Genomic DNA, 11,447 nt, shown 5'->3' with positions numbered 1-11,447 from the left:
CGAGAGCCCTGTCTCTCTTTGCTGGAGTGGCTGGTGGTTTCTAACCGCTGACCTTGCAGTCAGCAGCCCAATGAGTAACCCCTCTGCTATGGGGGCTCTGATCTCACCGTAAAGGAGACATTTTTCTTATAGTTAAGATTTCCCACCATATCAAGCCACAGTGTCAATCCATCTCATTGAGAGTCTCCCTCGTTTTCTTATTTCAGAGAACAGTGCCTTTCCTGGGTTCAACCTGAGCCCAGTTAAAACCAGAGAGGCTCTGTGGGCCCAGGTCAGGACCGATAAGCTATTGGGAGCAAAAGCTCCACCTACTTTCACTCAGGAATTGAAGGTCATGGTTCCTATTCCTAGGAATAACCTATGACCCCCTTCTCAGCTGCCGCATCAGATCTTGGCACTGGAAGGGACATTAGAGCTACCCAGCCACAAAGCCGAGGGCAAAAGGGATGTTGTTAAAATTTAACCTAACTACATCTATAAAAGTCTCCTTTCCGATGCATCCTGTCTTATAGGCAGGCTATTCACATCCCGGGTCAGTGGCCGAGGTGATTTATTGAGGGCTATTCCAAGTGGGGGCCCTGCAGATGCATTTTGGACTTTCGCTGTCTGCCATCTTGTTGCTTTTTGGTCAGTTCCGACCCAAGCAACCCTTTGCACAGCAGAACGAAACACTGCATGTTCCTGCGCCATCGTCACAACTGTTCCTGTGCTTGAGCCCATTGTTGCTGCCACGTGTCAGCCCATCTCGTTAAGGGCTTTCCTCTCTTTCCTGCCCCTCCACTTTACCAAACCTGATATCCTCTCTCCTGACAGCATGTCCAAAGCATGTAAGACCGAGTCTTGCCATCCTTGCCTCTAAGGAACACTCTGGCCAGACCTCTTCCAAGACAGATCTTTTTAGCAGTCCATGGTACTTTCGATATTGGTCTTCTTTCAAATACTTTCACAGTTGGTCTTCTCCAGCACCACAATTCAAATGCATTGATTCTTCAGTCTCCTTTATTCAATGTCCAACTTTCACATGCACATGAGGCAATGGAAACTATCATGGCTTGGGGCCAGGTGCACTTTAGTTCTCAAAGTAACATCCTTGTTTTTAATACTCTGAAGAGGTCTTGTGCAGCAGATTTGCCTAATGCAACATGTAACTTGATCTCTTGACTGCTGCTTCCATGAGCATTGGTTGTGGCCCCAAGCAAGATGAAATCCTTAACAACTTCAGTCTTTTCTCTGTTTATCATGATGTTACCGACTGGTCCAATTGTGGAGATTGTTGTTTTCGTTACATTGAGTTGTAATCCACACTGAAGGCTGCAGTCCTTGACCTTCATCAGTAAGTGCTTCAAGTCCTCCTCACTTCCAGCAAGCAAGGCTGTATCGTCTGCATATCACAGGTTGTTAATGAGCCTTCCTCCAATCCTGATGCCACATTCTTCTTCCTACCAGCCAGCTTCTCTGATGATTTGTACAGCACACACATTGAACAAGTCTGATGGCAAGATACAACCCCGACACACACCTTCCCTGATTTTAAACCAGGCAGTATACCCTCGTTCTGGTCGCCAGAAAGTAGTGAGCTTTCTGAAAGTACAGAATTACAGGGATGTAGGAGAAAGCCCTGCCCCTACATTTAGAGCTATCCTGCTGGTAGCCTGGAGAGGACAGGTCTGGCAAACATGCTGCTGCTTCTACGACAATTCAGGGCGGTGCCGTTTAAGTTTATACAGCGCTGGGACCTGTAGACAAAGGCAGCATGGATGTCCAAACTTAGGACCTTAGGGACTGGTAGCCCATTGGTCCAACCACTATCAAAGTAAGACCAACTCTCCTCTGTGGGTGTCACTGCTCCCGAGTGGATGGAGAACAGTTCTTGAGTCTCTTCGTATAGTGTCCTGGATTCTTCTCCAGAGAATCTGATATGAAACATGTGTTCTGTCCCATTGGTCATAGGCAGAGGCTCTCCATACTGGAGCGGCATCTCCTGTTGGAACTTTGTGAGAGACATGCTAACCCCAGTAAGGCAAGAGGAGAAAGCTTGTTTGACGTACAAGCCCCCTCTCAGAATCAGACACTTTAATTGCATGTTTTCCCGACTAGACCCGCCTAAATTTTTATCTCAACTCAAAGGGATTAAGTCAAAGTGTCCACCCCCTGAGAGGAAGGAGATGATTAAGGTTACTTCAGTCGCGGCTTTAGACCGTCCATTGTTCTCCAGGATAGTTCTTGATGCGCATGTGAGGAGTCCAGCTTTTGAGGCTCACAAGTCTTAAGAGCTTGCGAGCAGTAGGGGTGGTCAGCAGAACCTCTTAAGGCAGCGGTTCTCAACCTATGGGTCGCGACCTCTTTGGGGGTTGAACGACCCTTTCACAGGGGTCACCCGATTCATAACAGTCACAAAATGATGGTGATGAAGTAGCAATGAAAATAATTTCACGGTTGGGTGGTCCCCACCACACGAGGAACTGTATGGAAGGGTTGCGGCATGAGGAAAGTTGAGGATCACTGTCTTAAGGTCTTTTCCTCTCACTGAGAGTCAGGTCCATCTTTCCTTGGTTTGATCAGGACACAATCACCAGGCTGGAAGGGTGCGGGTTACGTGTAGGGGAGGAAACAGGCCTGGGAAGAGCAAATGTATGAGTATTAGAGAACACTTGGTAGAGGTAGTGTACATAGGAGGTATTGACTGCTGCACCTTTAAATCCCAAGTAAGGTTGGGTGGAAGATGAGGGAAGATGCCCTGAAGGGTTTACAATATACAATTTCATATGGACTTAATTTAAGCCCCCTTCTGGGGGCTACCCGAATTACGAACAGGGCTAAGGGCAACACCTGATCCCAAAGTGGGTGCATTTCCTGACAAAGCTTGGCTATTCGTTTCTTTAAGATGGGATGAATTTTCTCCACTTTTCCTGAAGATCGGGGTCCCCATGCTGAATTTAATCTCCGTTATATTTGTTGGTATTTGCAGACTTGTTGGGTAACATCAGCAATGAGTGACACTCTGTTTTCACTCAAGATGTTTTTCAGAAGTCTGAACCTAGGAATAATTTCTTTTAGAAGGATTTTAACTATTTCTGAAGGCTGCCCTGTCCAGGTGGGAAAAGCCTCTGTCCAGCCAGAAGAGGGGTCCACCCAAACCAGCACATATTTGCAACCCAGGCTCAGGGGCATCGCATGAAGTTGATTTGCCAATCCTCGAAGGGTTGTTCACTTTGATATTGGTAAAGCCCAGCCTTTTGTCCCTGGTCTGTTTGGAGTTGTATTTAAGAAAGGGTAAACAGTTAGTGCTAACATCTGGATGATTTTTGTAAGTCTCTAGCTTTTAAGCCTAGGTCTGACAAACTCAACCAGGGCCTCTTTCCCATCGTGGTCATCTGGTGGGCTCATTGAAGGAGAGTGGGGGCTAGCCTTTCAGGAACTAGAACTGTACCATAGTTACTCACTTCCCATCCTTCAACCTCTTTTTCAAACCCTTTGGCTTTAGTCCAACTCGGGTTCTCTTGACTCGTATTGTAGCCGGGACTCCATCAGATTCACAGGCAGGAAGAAGGATTATTACCAGCTTGACTTTTGCCACTTGTCTGGCTTCCTGCTCAGCTAAATTATTTCTGATGGTCAGGACAGCGCATTACTGCCACCCTCTGGGGAAGCTGAATTGTATCCACAACTGGAGGGTTTCTTGAGCATATTTAATGCTTTTATTATTAGCTGTCAGGAGCACGGCCTCTTTCCACGTAGTACCTTAAGCATGCAACATTAGATGAGAGGATTTTGAGTCCATGAACAACGTTCACTGTCTTTTCTGCCGGCATTCTAATCTTCTCATTGGCACTATCCATTCAGCCTTTTGTGCCAAGCACCCCAGTGAGAGGGCGACAGCCTCCACCCGACCTTCTAAAGGCAGTACCTCACCCCTGGCCTTCCAAGTCCCCTTTTCCATCCAACTACTTCCATCCACACACAATGGCCAGTCTACTGGGTATAAACAACATACAAACGGGTCAGGTTGATTGGAAAATACTTGTACAGTAAAAATATTGCACAGGAACTTCTATGCAATTGTGGTTCAATTCCCCGGTGGCCTCATCAGGGAGGAGGGTGTCCAGGTTTACCTTCCCTATAACTCTCACGGTCATATTAGGATCGCCCAGTGAAACAGCCTGGTGACGCCCGTCTGTCCAACAGTGGGCCCTGGGCCTCCTTTCTGCTGCAGCAGGGAGATGATTGATGGGGGTTTGAATAGTTAGGGGCCGATCCAGAGTGAATTTCTCGCTTCTTGCACAGGTTGCCATTACTGCCCAAAGGCAGAGGGCTAGCCTGCTACAGTCAGGTACAGGTGGTGGGATCAACAGGCAGTCAGTTGTGGCTTAGTCCCAATTTGTTGTATTAAGAGTCCTAGAACCAGCCCTGGCTTCTCACAGTAGGAAAAGGCATAGGCAGACCCCAAAGGCCCAGTGCTGGGCTGACATGAGAAGTGCTTTTAGGCCATTGAAGACTTTTTTGTTGTTGTTGCAGTTCCTCATCTATTTCAGGGGGTCTCCTTTAGATCCTTCTAAGGCTTCATACAAGTGTTTAGTTATCAGTCCAAAAGTGGGGATCCAGATCTGGCAGAAACAGCCACACCTAGAAAACCCCACAGTGTCTCCTATGCTGGGGGACCAATGTTTTAGGGTAATTTCTTTCCTGTTTCTCAGTAGGCTCTTTACGAAAGGCTCTTCTTGGAAGCCAAGAAATCTAACTAACTGCAGATCTGGGCCTTGGTTTTAAAGACCTAATAGTCACAATGGGCCAAATGATTGAAAGTCTCTACAGTATTAGGCAATCTGACGTTTTACATTTATTAGAAGGTCATCTTCTAATTCACCTTTTTTCTTTTTGGTTTCCCAAGTATTTATTGTTTAATTCATAACTCTTTTAAGATTATTATTTTTTTCCTTTTTTATTGGCATATAATTCACTTATCATACAATTGAATAATTCAATCATATCAACAATCCTTACCACAGTCAATTTTAGATAATATTCTTCTTTTTTGTAATCATTGTTAACACCTCATTTTCCCCCAACCTTCCCTGCCATGCCCCTAGACAATTACTTTTTTATTTTGATTTTTTAATGATGTCCTTTTATTGGGGGCTCTTACATCTCTTATCACAATCCATAAATTCATCCATTGTGTTAAGCACATTTGCACATATGCCACCATCATCATTTTCAAAGGATTCTCTTCCCACTTGAGCCCGATAGCAGCTCCCAATTTCTCCACCTGCCTTCCCTCATGAATCCTTGATAAGTTATATGTTATTTTCATATCTTACATTGTCTGTTTCTCAGTTTCACTGGCACTTCACATGTCATACAATTCAGTAATTCAATCATAGCAAGAGTTATACAGTCAATAGTCAATTTTAGAACATTTTCTTCTTCCTTGTACTCATTGATATTCATGTAGTTATTTTTTTTCTTTAATTGGGGAAAAATATACACAACAAAACATTCTCCAGTGCAACAACTTCTACGGGTATAATTCGTTGTCATTGATTATACTTGATTGTGTTACACAACCGTTATTGATATCCTTTTCCAAATTATTCCACCACCATTAACATAAACTCAATACCCCCTCAGCAAAAACTCTTCCTCCTTCTCCCATGGTAACCACTGGACACGTTTGGTTTCTTTTTTGGGGGCTCATACAACTCTTAGCACAATCCATACATACATCAATTGTATAAAGCACATTTATACATTCGTTACCCTTATCATTCTCATAATTTACCTTTTTTCAAGGGTGAGGGCTATAAGACCTTGGGCAAGAGGCCCCTGGAACACAGTGGGAAAATTTTTAAAATTGTGAGGCAAAACCATCCAATAGTACAGATTCTATCTCAAAGTTTGAGTATCCTGCCTGTCAAAGTCGAAGATCTCCTGTGATGAGACTGCTCAAGGAATGTTGAAAAAGGCATCGTTGAGATCCAAGACAGAAAACCATCTAGCATCTGACGATAGATGAGCAAGGAAAGTGTAAGGTTTGAGACAGTGGGTGGGTGTCTTGGACTATTTCACTGACTTCTCTCAGGTCTCGAACACGCAGGTATTCTCGATACCCCGTTTGTTAGATTTTCCCTTAAGTTTCTAGCCTTCCCATCCAGGAGTACAATGTTTCTGAAGGATGAGGGTGTTGTGAGAAGACTAGCAGGGCCAAATTAATACACATTCTTCTAATTCGCTCATGATGGGGGTTATGCCTTCAAGGGGCTCTTTCCTCAGGGGCTCCTGGTTTTTGTGAGGTGGTTAGCTCCGGGCTTCAGTCGAATGCCCACTTGGCTCTTCCCAGAATGCCCAAGTAACTTCTGCAGAATTGCCCGGACTGTGCTCAACTCTTTTGTTGAGGGTCTCTGTCCATCAGACCCTGGAGAACACACCTTTTGTAGTGCTCTGGTCACAGCAGAAACACCCCCCAATTTGGTTCCAATTGGGCTTAGAGGAATTTCCTAGCCCCAAGCAGGGGTCCAATTGTGGTGTTCTGCCTCATCTGGAGCCTCCTCTTCTGTCTGGTCAGGAGCATGGACAACAGAACCTAATCAGAGTGATGGGCAGCACAGATAGTGGTCATTCACTCGGCCATGCCATCTTGATAGGAAGGTTTGGATTTTCCTGTTGAGCCGGTTTGAAGTAGAGAAAGCAGTACATGCATGCCCAGCAGTATCCAGTGTGTCACCTGTTTGGACTCCAGGGGCCACTGCCAGGTGGGTTACTTCCTTGCTTAGTTCTGGGGAGCCCTCCACACCAGTAGGTCCCTTGTTGGGTATAGAACTGAGAGACTGCCTCCCTCCAGGGCGCCTCCCTTTTCTACTGAATGTGGGGAGCTAAGGTCACTAGGTCTGGCTAAATTTCTGCCGCTTGGTGTCGCTGTTGCATTGGGAGCCGAAGGCATGGCTGGACTTGGTGATCTGTAAGTCGACCTTCTCCTGTTTTTTATACCAGAGCTGTAACGTTCCTCAAGGCGGATTTGTGATTGCTCCGGCGGCTTTTGAGCCACCTGTGTTGGGTGGTCAGGTTTTCCCCTCGCTCTACCAGCAGGTGGGTGCCCTTGATACTTCCATCCCTGGTACGGCGGGTCATAAAAATCTGCACATAATGGATCTCGTCCCATTTTCCCAATCTCTGGCAAGATAATTCAAGTAAAAATAGTATCATTTAACGATCCACTCATAGGTCACCACCACCACCCCCGCTCTGGAATCCAGATTGTGCGCAGGCCAAGCTGTTTTACTTGAAAACACCGTTCTCTTTCTAGTCTTAGGGGTATCTCCTAAGCAGGCCAGAGAGGACCAGGCCCTCCCATCTTACAGTGGTTAACCGGAAGAGACAAGCAATCAGGGGACCAAGCAGCGTTCTTACCAAAGGTGCACAATCACCAGATAGAACGCATGGATTCTGCAGAAAGCAGAGCAGTGGGAGACTTCTGTCCAGAGCATGCGCTCCACAGCTGGTCACAATGGAAACCAACCAACCAAAGACAAACTCATGGCCATTGAGTCTTAGGGACTCTGTAGGGCCAGGAGAGAACTGTCCCCTGAGTTTCCGAGACTGTAACTTTTTTTTGAGACTGTAACCTTTCATGAGAGTAGAAAGCCCTGGTTTTTCTCCTGCAGAGCACCTGATGGGTTTGAACAACTAACCTTCTGGTAACGGCTTAACTTGTAACCCTGAGAGAGATGGTCCCTTCGCAGATCACCGAAATGAACCCAAACGACCAGCTCGACCATCGGCTGCTGCAGCAATCACAGAGACATACGATATATTTACAGATCTGGAAGGAAATCGATCATTCTCTTATGACCACCGCCTTCCTTTCTCTCCTATGGTCAGGGTTTTTAGACTTTGGGGGAGTCAGTACTGTATATTGCTTTGTCACATTTTCTCTTAAACTTACAGCGTTCCCCTCTGGGAGTACAATATATCTGGTTTTCTTCTCAGCTGTTTATCTTAGCTTTAGGTTAACACTGCAACAGTGAATCATTTACAGCAGTAACCTGTTTATCCTTCCCAAACCTGGGGCGCATAGGGGGAGGAGGAGGAGAGAGCGAGAGAAAGGGTTGGGGTTTAGTTACAGCTGCAGCTGCCGGGAAACAATCATCAAAACTTAAAATGTGACTGAATCGAAGAAGCATATGGGATTTCTTAAAGGTCCTTCTCTCACCTTCAGCAAGATGACTTATAAAAAGATAATTTCAGGTCAGTGGTTCAAGCCCACCAGTCACTAGTCCACTGTCTGCTCCCATAGAGATTCACAGTCTCAGGAATCCTGGGGAGCAGTTCCACTCTACCCTGTAGGGTTGCTAAGCATCAGAATCTATTTGATGGCATTAAATTAGGTTTTAAATTAGGTATAGATATTTTAAAGAATCTAGAGAAACTAAATTTGCATTTGGAGAAAAACAGGTAATAGTTTGAAAGAAAACTTAGACTAAATAAATTATATTTCAGCCATAAATATCTTTTGTGATATATAATGTCAAGATTTTTATTATTATTATTTGGGATTTAATACATATATCTTTCCAAATTTCAGTCACATCAAATAGAATGTACAGTTGCTACCATGATCAGTTTCCAAACACTCCCTTTCTACATGGATCCCTGACATCTTCTACCTTTTATCCCCACCACCACCACCACCACCACTACCCCACCCTCCCAAGACCCCTATTCTATTTGCTGTCCTTCTAGGTTCGTTGTAACTTCAAGATCTTTAGGTAATTTACTGGCATTGAATTGGATTAATAAAAGTATTTTTATAATTTAAAGTTTCGATGCTTCTTTTTTTTCTTTTTTAAAATCATTTTATTGGGGGCTTATACAACTCATCACAATCCACACATACATCCATTGTGTCAAGCACATTTGTACATTTGTTGCCCTCATCATTTTTAAAGCATTTTCTTTCTACTTAAGCCCTTGGTATCAGCTCCTCGTTTCCCCACCCCACCCCCCATGAACCCTTGATAATTTATAAATTATTATCATTTTGTCATGTCTTAACACTGTCTGACGTCTCCCTTTACCCACTTTTCTTTTGTCCATCCCCCAGGGAGGGGGTTTTGTATGTAGATCCTTGTAATCGGTTCCCCTTTCCACCCTACCCTCCCTCCACCCTCCCGGTATCGCCACTCTCACCACTGGTCCTGAAGGGATTATCTGCCCTGGATTCCCTGTGTTTCCAATTCCTATCTGTACCAGTGTACATCCTCTGGTCTAGCCAGATATATAAGGTAAAATTGGTGTCATGATGGTGGGGAGGAAGCATTTAGGAACTAGAGGAAAGTTGTATGTTTCATCGTTGCTATAATGCACTCTGGCTCATCTCCTCTCTGCGACCCTTTCGTAAGGGGATGTCCAGTTTGCCTACAGATGGGCTTTGGGCCTCCACTCCGAACCCCTCTCATTCACAATGCTATGATTTTTTGTTCTTTAATGCCTAATACCTGATGCTTCTTCTTTTTTTTTCTTCAAACTTTGAGTTATTTAGTTAAGTTCTTTACAAGGATCGAGAACACCAATTTGTGAGGATAAATCCCATTTGTGGATCTGGGGAAGAGCTTTGTTTTTTGCCAAAATGTGGGAGTCCTCGGCTTTCTGATCAGCCTTGCGCTGCTCTGTGATCTTGTATTTCTCTTTCTCGGTGACAAAGATCTTGACAAAGATCTCGCCTACTTGGTGTCTGGGCTTCCGCAGCTGCTGCTCCTTGTAGTAGGCGTCTGTGAGATGCTTGGGGATTTTCACACCACTGCTATCAATTTTGGTGGCGGTGGCGATGACAAATTTCTGGTGTGCTCTACGCAGAGGCACTCGATTGAAGGAGAGAGGTCCAGTCACAAGCACCAAGCCGCTGCCTAGCTGCTTCAGGAAGACCACTCTCTTGTCTTGGTGGCGCCCGTGAGGATGATCAGCACGGTCCCCGGGGAGATGCTGGCCCGGGTCTCCTGACATGCGGGCTGAAGGGCCCAGCAGCTTCCGCAGCGGCACAGCTTCTGCAGGGGAATACCTAGGCATTTTGTGCAGCTTCACCACTCGCGTCCCACCATTCTTGTCCCCACCAACTGGCTTTGTGACAGTAGCCAGGACCCTTCTTCTTCTCAACCCTGGACTTGGCCGCCGAGTACTTCCTCTTGTACATGGCCTTGCGGGAAGGCATGGTGGAGGGGAATACCGACCGATTCCTCTGAGTAGGATGGGGTTTCGGCTGCAGTGAGGCTCCCCCTTCTTGAGCTTTTGCCTCTTAGCCTTAACTTGGCCACTGGCATCTGCTTTCTTGACTTTGGGCTTCTTCTCCTTGGTGTCTGGCTTCTTCTCAGCCTTCGCAACCGCCATCTTGCAAGATGGGAAAGAGGCTGATGCTTCTTTTTTGAGAAAGGACACACACGTACAGGCCTGCTAAGTATTGTTGTAGCCCAACCTACTTTAATTATGCTGTTAGCCTGAGTAACTTTTATAACTTGCTGCATTGCCCAGAGGTCATAGGTTAGATGCTGAAGTCACCTGGCAGGGCCAGGTAACTCTGAGAGTCTTGTCGTATCAAAAGGCTAGGAACTGTTATCTGGTTTGTCAACAGAGATCCTGAGACTAGCCTAAGATTATACTGATATTGTACTGTTTGCTTCTCCGGGTAATCAATTGTTTCCTGTGGTTATCCTGAACCTGAGCTTATATAAAAGATTTGTACTCGACTCCCCCACAGTGTGAATTCCAACGTTAAACATATATATTCTCTATGCATTTTTATTTCAAATGGGACACCTTCAAGAGGGCATGTGTTGTGGTCTGCTTACTGCTATCACCTTCTAATACATGTCTTTTTTTCTAGCTTGGAGTTAGTGTAATGGCTCTGCTGCTCCAGGATATAAACACTTATTAATGGTAACACTACGTTTATTTTTTTCCATTTTAATATAGAGACGTGTGTTAGTCTGGGTTGACTAGAATAACAAATTCATAGATACTCAAATGTGTGTGAGAAAGAGAATTATATTTAAGAGCAACTGTATATTGAGAAAACATCCCAGCCCAGTCCATAAGTCGGATATTAGCCCATATATCTGATACCAGTTTATGAGTTCCTCGTCAAACTCACACAGCCATGTAATAATGCTGAATTCAGAAAGATCATGGGCCAGTGGGTGGAAAGTCTTGTGGATCCAGTGGCGGTGGAAGCATCTCAGCACTGGCGTGGGTCTCCACGTGGCTCCTTCAGCTCTAGGGCTCTGGCTTTATCAGATTGGCTCCACATGTCTTGTCAGCATGAAGACAAAGCAGAAAGTGTGTGTCTGGCCTCCAGTGAGCTATTTATCTCCTTAGCCCCTCAAATGAGGTCATCAAGCTGCAACCTGATTGACAGGCTAAACCCCACCCCTTTGCTCTTAATAGTCTCAAGTTGACACCAG

General features: G+C 45.3%; 1 pseudogene; it reads right to left on the bottom strand.

The window, feature by feature from the left end:
- Positions 1-9,531: 9,531 nt before the first annotated feature.
- LOC101647308 lies at positions 9,532-10,386 on the bottom strand (annotated as a pseudogene).
- Between the last annotated feature and the right edge of the window lie 1,061 nt (positions 10,387-11,447).

The sequence above is a fragment of the Echinops telfairi genome, unplaced genomic scaffold, assembly GCF_000313985.2.
Source record: "Echinops telfairi isolate 266 unplaced genomic scaffold, ASM31398v2 ScPeMD7_31;HRSCAF=116, whole genome shotgun sequence".
Lineage (NCBI taxonomy): Eukaryota > Metazoa > Chordata > Mammalia > Afrosoricida > Tenrecidae > Echinops > Echinops telfairi.
Note: the sequence above shows the minus strand (reverse complement) of the source record. Positions and strands in the feature narration are given on the sequence as shown.